The sequence below is a fragment of the Bubalus bubalis genome, chromosome 7 (genome assembly GCF_019923935.1).
Source record: "Bubalus bubalis isolate 160015118507 breed Murrah chromosome 7, NDDB_SH_1, whole genome shotgun sequence".
Classification (NCBI taxonomy): domain Eukaryota; kingdom Metazoa; phylum Chordata; class Mammalia; order Artiodactyla; family Bovidae; genus Bubalus; species Bubalus bubalis.
In genome coordinates this window covers 13,124,894-13,135,811 of record NC_059163.1, presented here as the reverse complement: position 1 = coordinate 13,135,811, position 10,918 = coordinate 13,124,894, and the positions used below count along the sequence as shown (strand labels likewise).

Below are 10,918 nucleotides of genomic sequence, written 5' to 3'. Positions count from 1 at the left end.
AAAGTATGAGGCCAATTTATGATATTAGTTGTTTCTAAAGCAAAATATGATTAACCACTTTATTATGTAAAGTTATGCTTCCACTTAACCTCCTCGAGCTGGCATCCAGAACTAGGGAGTGGGGTGGGGTGGGGGTGGGTTTTTTTTTTTTTTTAACTGCAAATTTAATAAATTCCAACATGCCCAAACTTCCTGACTTCCACTGTCCAGCGCTGGTATCTCTGGAAACTTCAATCGTGGGAGATAACTCACCCAGTCTGCTGCCTACCTTCAGCGGCCGATGCCCTAATCCGGGATCAGGCAAATAAGCTTTCATCTTCGCAGCACTTAAGTTAATTACATGGAGGCCGGTGGAGGCCCCGGAGCCTACTCGGCTCTGCTCACAGCCCTCCCGAAGCCAAACATCATAGGATCCAGATGCAAACCCTTGCCAGCTTAAGCCCAACAAATTTCCTTTGTCAAGAAATGCAAACAGCCAAACATCGCCGCGTAGGCTACTTCAGTGAGTGGGCCTCCTTCTGGGGCGCTGGGCCCCCGGGGCGGAGGCCAGAAGCGAAGACCAGAAACCAATTAAAAAAAAAAAAAAAGCACGAGTGGTCAGGGCCTCCTCGCTGTTTCCCAGGCGTCCGGCGGGTTGCTCTGTTTTATTTTGGACGGATTACCGATCAAAATGACTGGCCGCCTCCTTTAATGGAGCCGGAAGTGTCTCGATGATTTAGGAATCCATCCCAGCAGTGGGAATGCCGGAGTGGGGGAGGGGCTGTCCCCCCCCCACTCCCCGCCCCCCGCAGACTTCCTTCTAAGTTGGCTCCTGCACCATGCTCTCTGATTCCCTCCGATCTGTCCCAGTTTGCATGGTTCCTTGGCTTGGACTACCCTCCACTCTGCAGATATCCTGTCCCTGCTCTCTGTCTCCCTGGGACCTGCGTTGTCCGGCAACCTTCTTCCCTGACTTTGTGTCCCACCTGCCATCAGAGCGACATGTGGCCCTCTCTCTGACCCCTGCTGTGCAGGGTGGCTTGGACTGGGTGAGTGAATCTGCCTGATTCTGGGGGCGGCCAGAGAAAGCCCACTAGGGCAGTGTGACTAGGACAAAGTTCATCAAGCCACAAAGCTGGAATTTTGACTCTGTCTGCCTGACTTTGGTGACTCAGGGCTCAGGTGGGGAGTAGAGGAAAGTGCCTGATTAGCTTCCTGATGTGGATAAAATTGTGTCTCCCCAAAAGATAAATTCAAGTCCTCACCCCCAGGAGCTGTGAATACCACATTACCTGCTACTACTTACTATTTATTACTTGGAAATCGGGTCTTTGTAGATGTAATCTAGGTAAAACAGAGCATTATGGGCTCAAATGGACCTGAATCTGATGGCTGAAATGCCTAGGAGAAGACAAAAGTTTGGAAACAGAGACTCAGAGAGGAGGGAGACGGTCATGTGAAACAGAGGCAGAAACTAGGGTGATGCCACTATAAGCCAGGAGCCAGTAACTGCCAGCAGACACCAGGAGCTGGGAGACACCGAAGGAGCCCCCTCTTAAGCCTTTAGAGGGAGGGTGACCCCCAACACCTAGATTTCAGAGTTCCAGCCTCCAGAGCTATACAAAATACATGTCTGTTGTTTTTGCCGACTGAAAAAAATGCACGACGTGAGAGTTGCGAGTTATGTATTATTTGGGACAAAATGAGGACTATAGTCTGGGAGACAGCATCTCAGATAGCTCTGAGAAACTGCTCTAAAGAGGTAAGGGGGAAGGTCAGCATATATGTGATTCTGGTGAAGGGGGAGTTCGTGTGATCAAGCACATATTTCTGCAGAAGGTTTCTGCTAGTCACAAGGAGCAGACATCACCATGAAGGAACTTAGTGCTTTTCTAGATATGAGGAGATAGAGTTGGGCTCATAGAGTCAGTTCCCGAAAATATCTAACCATCTGAAGACCTGTCCTGCTGTTTTTTTTCCCAGAGCACAGAGTCCCTCATTTCTGCTCTCTACCCTGAAATCCTTTCAGGGGGCGTTGAAAATCAGCAGCTGCAGCAGCATGTGATTTAATCCTTGTAGAGGCAGATGGCAAGTGCTAATTTGTGGTGGTGTTCAGTCGCTAAGTTGTGTCCAACTCTTTGAGACCCCATGGACTGCAGCACGCCAGGCTTCCCCGGTGTGCCAATTTGCACTATCTCCCAGAGGTTGCCAATGTGCAGTTGATGTTTTAAACCACTCAGATCATGGTGGTGAACTGCTTTGCAACCCCAGGAAACAAACACACCTTCTAAAACTACCTGTCTGTTCCCACCTGGACCCGAGCATCTGAACTGGATGGTGGGGCAGCGACTCCCAAAGCTATGCCTGTCCTCTTGGCTGGCACACAGCGCTGAGACCTGCAAATATCCAGCTGACTTGCAGGCTACAGCCAAGCCCACGGCCACCCTTTCCACCTCTCGGACTCTATGCCTGGCCACCAAGTCCCCTCCTCTGTGGCTACCCTGGGGCTTTGTAGCCCCCTGCACTGGACTGGGACTGCCTGGCAGGCCCCCAGCCCTTCCCCCAGGTGTCCCTCCTCCACGGAGCATACCTCTCTTCTAGGCCTGTTAGGCTCATCCAACTCTCAAGACCCAAACCCAGGGTCCTTCCCCCCACACTTCATGAGCGCTCCCCTGACTCCCATCCAGCCTGACCTGGGGCCTCCCTCTGTGTCCCCGTGGCCCCTCACATAGCACCTGTCGCTGTCTCCTGTCACTGTCACTTGCAGGATTCACTGCCGTGAGGCAGGTGTCACAGCGGACCCACCTGGAGGACACTCTCCGAGAGCCCACCCTACTCCCATGTGTGTGGAATGAATAAGCAACTAATAAATAAGTGTGAGTATCCCAATGCCATCCCCGAATGTGTACCCCACGTGAAACTCAGCATCCCCTCGAAGGTCATGGCCCCCACATAGGAACAAAAATAGGAAGGGACACCCCAACAGGACCTGCCGTGCCCTAGAAAGGCAAAGAGAAATAAAGAGAAAAGCACTCTGAATTCCCTAAGTTGGCACATTGAAGCCAGACCTGAAACATGCTGTCTAAGCTCTTGCTTTTGTTGTGTGCATAGAAGGAAATTGAATTTTGTCTCATTGGAGAACAGTCCCTCCTTCAAACCCATCTTATCAGCCTGTGTCTTTGCCTGTTTACTTTCTCCTGGGGGAAGATCCCCTGGAGAAGGAAATGGCACCCCATTCCACAGGGCTTCCCTGGTGGCTCAGTCGGTAAAGTCTACCTGCAATGTGGGAGACTCAGGTTCAATCCCTGGGTCAGGAAGATCCCCTGGAGAAGAAAATGGCAACCCACTTCAGTATTCTTGCCTGGAGAATTCCATGGACAGAAGAGCCTGGTGGGCTACAGTCCATGGGGTTGCAAAGCGTCGGATGTGATTAAAGCGACTTAGCACACACTTTCTCCTGAGGGAATATTAAGGCAAGAAGGGCAATCTTATTAATCCCCTGAAGGCAACTAGCTTGGAAGGACCCAGCATAGAACATCCTCTCATCGATGCTGCGAAGAAAGTTCCAGAGACAGGTTGATGTTTCATTTATGGAAAAATATCTCTGATCCCTGAATCAAGGAAGACTCTTTCTTAAAGTTCACCAGCCAATAACTTAATATGTCCCCAATGGCCACAACCCACCAGAAGGAGAGTTGGGATAGGCCACGTTCTCTTGTATAAAAGTCTAATTTTTATACCGAACTTCTTGCAAAGCTTCAAATATGCTGCTCCCTCTTGTTCCTTCTGCTGAAACTCCGTTCCTGACATGTCTTGGCCCTAATACCCACTCCTCCTGCTGTGGTACTGGTGATTAAGTCACTAAGTCGTGTCCGACTCCTGTGACCCCATGGACTGTAGCCCACCAGGCTCCTCTGTCCGTGGGATCCTCTAGGCAAATACTGGGGTGGGTTGATATTTCCTTCTCCAGGGGATCTTCCCAATCCAGGGATCGAACCCAGGTCTCCCACATTGCGGGCAGATTCTTAAATGACTGAGCCACCAGGGCTCAGCTTAAATGTCACATCCTCAGGGAGGCCTTCAATCCCATCCAGCTCATCCCCTCCTGCAGGCCCCCATGTGTGTGAGGGTTTCTAGGTGAAGTAACTGTCTCTGCCCCGGTCACATTGCACCCCAGTATCCAGCACCCAGCACAGAGGAGACTCTCAGTATCCATAGAGATGAACAGCATAGCTGTTTCCCTATAGCCCTGTTTCAGTGAAGGTCACAAACCGGTGTAACCAGCCATTCAGGCTTGACAGCTGTAACAGAGACCCAGAAAAATAGCAGTTTAACAAGGTAGAAACTCATTTCTCTCTTATCAGGAATCCAAACTCCCTCTGTCTTCTCCCTTTGCCTTAATAGGAAATGTCTACCTCAAGGCTATGGTTTTTCCAGTAGTCATGTATGGATATGAGAACTGGACCATAAAGAAAGGTGAGCACCAAAAAATTGATGCTTTTGAGCTGTGGTGTTGGAGAAGACTCTTGAGAGTCCCTTGGACTGCAAGGATCAAACCAGTCCATCCTAAAGGAAATCAGTCCTTAATATTCATTGGAAGGACTGATGTTGACGATGAAGCTCTAATACTTTGGCCACCGGATGCAGAGAACTGACTCATTGAAAAAGACCCTGATGCTGGGAAAGACTGAAGGCAGGAGAAGGGGACGACAGAGGATGAAATGGTTGGATGGCATCACCAACTGGATGAACATGAGTTTGAGCAAGCTCTGGGAGTTGGTGATGGATAGGGAAGCCTGGCATGCTGCAGTCCATGGGGTCGCAAAGAGGCAGACACGACTGAGTGACTAAACTGACTGTATGACCTCATGATCCAAGATGACTTCTCGAGCTCCTGTCCTCTCATCCACACTCTGGCCAATGAAATGAAAGGGGACAGAGGAAGGCAGGCTCCCGCACTTAAGGATGTGCCCTGTAGATTGTACACGTCACTTCTGCTTGCATCCCACCGGCCAGAGCTTGATCACATGGCCTCACCTGTCTGCAAGGGAGTCTGGGAAAGTCATCGTTGAGCCGGGCAGTCACATGGCTAGATAAGAACTCGATAACTATAGAAAAAGGACAGAACAGATATTAGGGGACAGTGGGCCTACTCTGCCTCCCCTGGAATCATCCTGAGGAACTCTCACACGCCTCTTCTCCCAAATATTTCTCTAAACAATCACTATATCCTTGTCCTTTGATTTTTACCGATTTTGATTAGCCCCTTCTCCCCTCACTACTGTATCTCAGATCAACCACGTTCGTTTGCCCCATAGCTGGAAACTGCAGTGGTCTCCTCCCATCTCTGCTCCTGCCACCTTTTGCCTCCATCCACCCACCGTATCTGAATCCACCTGGTCCAATCCTGTGGTGGGCAGTTTGGAAATATCTACCAAAAGGACAAATTCATAGAGCCTTTGAACAGTAATTCTATATCTGGGAATCTACCCCACCACTGTCTTAGTCTGTTTGGGATCCTATAATAAATTGCCACCAACTAAGTGACAGACAAGCAATATGAACTTATTTCTCACAGTCTAAGATCAGGGTGTCAGCAGCTGGAACAACAGGCAGTGAGTGCAAGAAAGTCCAAGGAGGGGTGTGGCTGCTAGGTGCGCTCAGCTAGTGAAAAGGCAGCACGCTACACACGTGCACAGAAGTTTTCTAAATTTAAACTTAATGTTTTCTAAAAATAAAATAAAACTTGCACATTTAACATGCTTACAAGTAATTGAAACCTAAGTATGGACCAAGAGCAGAGGAGGAAAAGGAAATGGATATTATGGCATGATGACGTGAAGGATGCAAGTGTTTTCCTTTAATATCATTTTATATCATTTATGTCCTCTTCCCTTTTTCAGATATAAATGATATCATTATATCATTTGAATAATGAATGAAGCAAGAAGGATGAGGGGCAGGGAGGAACTGGCCACCTCCTCTCCTCCTCTCCTATGGGGTGATGAAGGCAAAGGAAGAAGATGGTTGTCAGGCCAGTTTGCTCATGCCGTCGCGTCTTGTCCACAGCCCAGTCAAGTGCTGTTAGCCTTATGGACAGATGAAGGCAATGAGATTCCCAGATATAGAATTACTGTTCAAAGGCTCTATGAATTTGTCCTTTTGGTAGATATTTCCAAACTGCTCACAGAGAAGGGGCTACAACTTCTTGGGGGGGGGCGGGTCATACAAGTCTGAACATCAGAAGCTGCATCACCCACCCAGAGGGGACACAGCTAGGAGCCTTCATGTGCCCCTCACCCAACGACAAATGTTTTTCGTTCAACAAGTGTTTTTAAAACATCTGTTCTAGGTGCTGTTGTAGATGCTGAGGATGCACTACTGCCCTGCTCTCATGAGGCTGTCATCCCAGTGCAGCGGATGAAGAGTGCACGAGGAAACACGGAGAACTTGGAGCAAGGGAGATGGGGCAAGGGCTCTACTGGGAAATAGAGCAGGGTCAGGCAATGAGCGGAACTATGTCTGCGTCAGGTGGCCAGGGAAAGCTTCTCTGTAGCCGTGACCTGGAGCAGCGGCCACCATGGCAGTTAGCAGCATGGGTCTCTAGGGGTGAGCATTCCAGGCAGACAGACGAGCATGTGCAAAGGCCCTGAGGCGAGAATGGGTTCAGTGTGTTTGATGAAGAGCAAAGAAGCCAACACAGCCAAAGCAGAGTGGCAGGAGCTGGGAAAGAGAAGGAGCCGAGGCCTAAACCCATCACCCCGAGGCCACGATTGGGGTCCTAGATTTTATCTGCATGAGAGGTGAGCCACTGGGTTTTGAGCACAAAAGTAACATGTTGAAAAATGGCTGGAGGGGGATATATTCACCTCCCAGGGTTGCCGGAACAGATTACCCCAAACTGGGTGGCTTAAAACAACAGACATTCATCCTTTCCAGTTCCAGAGGCCAGGAGTCCAAAATCAAGATGTCAGCAGGACTGGACCCCTCTGGAGACTCCCTTACAAGCCTCGCTCCTGGCTTCTGGTGGTTTCCCACAATCTATGGCGCGCCGTGGCTTATAGAAGCCTCACTCCAGCCTCACATGGCCATCTACACATGGCCTTCCTCTCTGTGTTTCTTCTTCCCTCCCTTCTTTTCTATGGATGTTTGTCATTGGCTTTGGATCCCACCTGGGTCACATAGGATGCTCTCATTTCAAGATGCATTAAAGCCAAACTCACAGGTTCTGGGTAGATGTATCTTTTGAGAGCCAGTGTTCAAACCACCATGGGGGCCAGGGTGGACACAGGGAGGGGACCAGTTAAGATGCTACTTCTCTCACTCAGGTCAGCGATCCTGATGGCTCACCTGGACCAAAAAGGGGAAAGTCGAGTCTCAGCAGGTTTAAGAGTTTATCAGGAGATGGAATCCAAAGGATGTGACGAATGACCAAGTACAGAGAATTGAGGAAGAGGGCACAGTTAGGGATGACTCAACTGCCACCCTTTTGGCTTAAACAACTAGGTGTATGCTTGCTTAGTCATGTCCAACTCTTTGCAACCTTGTGAACTCTAGCCCGCCAGGCTTCTCTGTCCATGGGATTCTCCAGGCAAGAATACTGGAGTGGGTTGCCATTTGCTCCTCTAGAGGAACTTCCTAACCCAGGGATCGAACCCAGGTCTCCTGTCTCCCGCATTGCAGGCAGGTGCTTTACTGCTTGAGTCATCAACTAGGAGGATCATGATTTTAAAATCTTTTATTTCATCCAATCCTATACCACAAAGCTTACCCTTCTCACACAACATTGTAAATCAACTATCCTCCAATGTAAAATAAAAATTAATTTTGGAATGTTTAAAAAGTACCCTTCTCCCCAGAACCAATTACCCCAGTTCCCAGAAAGAGCACACTCAATCTCTTAAAGCTGCCCTGCTTCCTCACGGGGCCCCAGGAAACACAAGAAGACCTTCGTGTGATTGCTAAGTAATTGCTTTTCAACTGTAAAAGTAATTAAGAAATGGCACCAATTTCCCTAAGTGTAATGTAATTAAATCCACTGGCTTGGAAAATCATTTGCGATAAACTGAAACAGCAAAAGATCAGGGGAATTAGGCAAGCATCTGACACTAGGGACAGAGTGTTCTCAGGGGCTTTTCCCCTGGAGGGGTGGCTTTGGCAGGTGCAGGATGCGGCTGGCAAAGGAGCGGGGTAGGGTAGAGGATGGGAGGGCCAGATGCCAGGCTGGAGGCCCGGCAGGGCAGGGTTACCTGTTGGAGCGGGGGAGGGAGGAGCCCAAGGACCAGGTGGAGTGGCATAGAGTCCTTACCCCAGGAAGTCAAAGGCAGCTTCAACTTTGGTCAAGAACGTGGTAACGGAGGGACTTCCCTGGTGGTCAACAGTTAAGACTCAGAGCTCCCAATGCAGAAGACCTAGATTTGATCCCTAGGCAGGGAACTAGATCGGACAGAGCACAACTAAGAGTTCACATGCTGCAACTAAAGAAAAAAAGATCCCATGTGCCAAAATGGAAGATCAGTGAGCCCGCACACCTCAACCGAGACTCGCACAGCCAACTAAACGTTGTTGTTGAAAGTGCTGCTCAGTGTGTCCAACTTTTTGTGACCCCGTGGACTGCAGCCCACCAGGCTCCTTCGTCCATGGGACTTTCCAGGCAAGAACACTGGAGTGGGGAGCCATTCCCTTCTCCAGAAAAAAATATTCATAAATAAATAAATATTAAAAAGTAAAGTGAAGGAAGCAGGGTGAGTGACTGGACTGAGGAAGGAAGCTGCACCATGAATAGACGCTGGGGAAATCAGGGTCCAATTGGGTCAAGAAATTGGGTCAGGCCGAACACTTCAAGGCCAAGACTGTGATCAAAAGGCAGTGTCCAGGGTCTCTTCTTCAGTGGTTCCCGCTGCAGGTACAGAGTGTCACGGCTGAAGGGAGCCAGGAGCGCCAAACAGATCTCCCGGATAGACTGAAGCTAGCACCTCTGGAGCAGAGTGTGGGAGAGATAAGAAAGAAATTTCACATCAGGCGGCGAGCTCTAGGTTCAAATCCCGACTCACAGGATTTGTTTTCTTGAGCACTCTACTAAGCTCTCTGAGTCTCTGTTTCCTTTGCCATTAAGAGCATAACTGTTGTTCCCAACAATCACATTGTTAGGGAAGGATGGACCCAATGTGCATGATGGGCTTTAGAAACTGTCAAGGCCCACACCAGACGTCCACTGAGGTTGTTGAGAGAGGGTCCTCCATCCTCCGACCCCTTCATCCTGTCTCCTCCCCCTCCCTGGGACCTCTCTCCAGCTGAGACTTCCTTCCACTCCCTCCCCACAGCAACCCCCACCCACCCCACCCCCACCCTCTACTGGCTCCCTCCCCTTGACCGAGGCCCCTACCCCATACCCCTCAATTTCCTCCAATACGAAGGAAAATAAAGCCTCTCCCTCACAGTGTATTATAAGGATCAAAAAGAGCTAATGCATGAAAAAATGTGAAAATCAAGCCAGGCCCACACCTCTGCAGGAGAGCTCAGCTATTGTTATTATTATTACTAGCAATCTAGAAAACAGCCAGCAAAGAGAAGAAGCAAAAATCACCATCACCGCCAATCCTCCCACCTAGCAGGAACTATCATTAGCAATTGAAGAAGAACCTTCTCGACCTTTCAAAAATGCATATTGTTAATTTATTTCGTGAAATTGATCATATTCTTACACACTGTTTGGGGAACCTATTTTTGTCATTAACAATCTACCCTGAACAACTTTACATGTTATCACACTATACATCATCATTTTAAGGTTGCCAGATTATTTATAGTATTATCACATGCATGTGTAATCACTCAGTCGTGTCTGACTGCGACCCCAGGGACTGTAGCTTGCCAGGCTCCTCTGTCCATGGGATTTTCCAGGCAAGACTACTGAAGTGGGTTGCCATTTCCCACTCCAGGGAATCTTTCTGATCCAGGTATCGAACCCAAGTCTCTTGCATCTTCTGCACTGGCAGGCAGATTCTTTACCACTGAGCCACTGGGGAAGCCCAGTATTATCACATCATTGTTTAACCACTTAGCAATTCCAGGGACTGTTGGCAAAGCTGGTCTCCATGCCTTCTTTCCAACCAATTCCCACACCCCAGTTCTAGCCCAGTTTTCCCTCTGGCCAGACATCCTACAGATCTCTATGAAGTAAGACACAGTTGTGAGAACAACACCTCCTATTCAAAACACCTTCAGTGGTGCCCTGGTACTGAACAACTGAAATTGTATCTTCTCTCCCTGGCATTCGAGGCTCTCTCCAAAATGTTGCCCCAATCCTGTTGGCTCCTAAATCCCCTTGTCATACTCCACAGATGGCCCCAAGGACCCTCATCACTCTTGCTGTTCCCAGAACCCTTAAGGAACTTCTTCCCCCATCCCCACATGTCTTGATCCTACCCATCTTTCAAAACCCAACCAAAGTTCATTTTCTCCCTCTAAAACTTTTCTGCTGCCCATTGTATCACTCAGGATCAGATTCAGCTAGGGGGACTCAATACAACAGTGACCTAAACAAGGTAAAAGCTCATCCTCTCTGGCATGAGGATGACCTGAGGTAGATGATCCAGGGTCTAGTATAGTAGCTCTTCTGCAATCTGGCACCCAGATTTCTTCATTCCTGGGATGAATACTCATCCTCATGGTCTAATATGGTTGCTAGAGCTCCAGACATTGCATCTACATTCCAGAGAGGAGAGTTTGTTTTATTTATTTAATTGGCTGCACCATGTCTTAGTTGTAGCACATGGGATCTTCAATCTTTGTTGTGGCTTACTAACTCTTAGTTGTGGCATGTGAGATCTTCTTCCCTGACCAGGGATTGAACCTGGGCCTCCTGCATGGGGAGGGCAGAATCTCAACCACTGGATCACCATGAAGTTTCAAGAGAAGAGTTTTAAAGACGATGAGA

At 48.8% G+C, this 10,918-nt stretch overlaps 1 long non-coding RNA gene across 1 annotated transcript; it reads left to right on the top strand.

The window, feature by feature from the left end:
- The first annotated feature begins 254 nt into the window (after nucleotides 1-254).
- LOC123334389 lies at nucleotides 255-8,053 on the top strand. Its single transcript, XR_006552141.2, has 3 exons — nucleotides 255-1,028; nucleotides 2,747-2,855; nucleotides 6,332-8,053. It is a non-coding gene; the product is annotated as an uncharacterized LOC123334389 (long non-coding RNA).
- The last annotated feature ends 2,865 nt before the right edge of the window (nucleotides 8,054-10,918 follow it).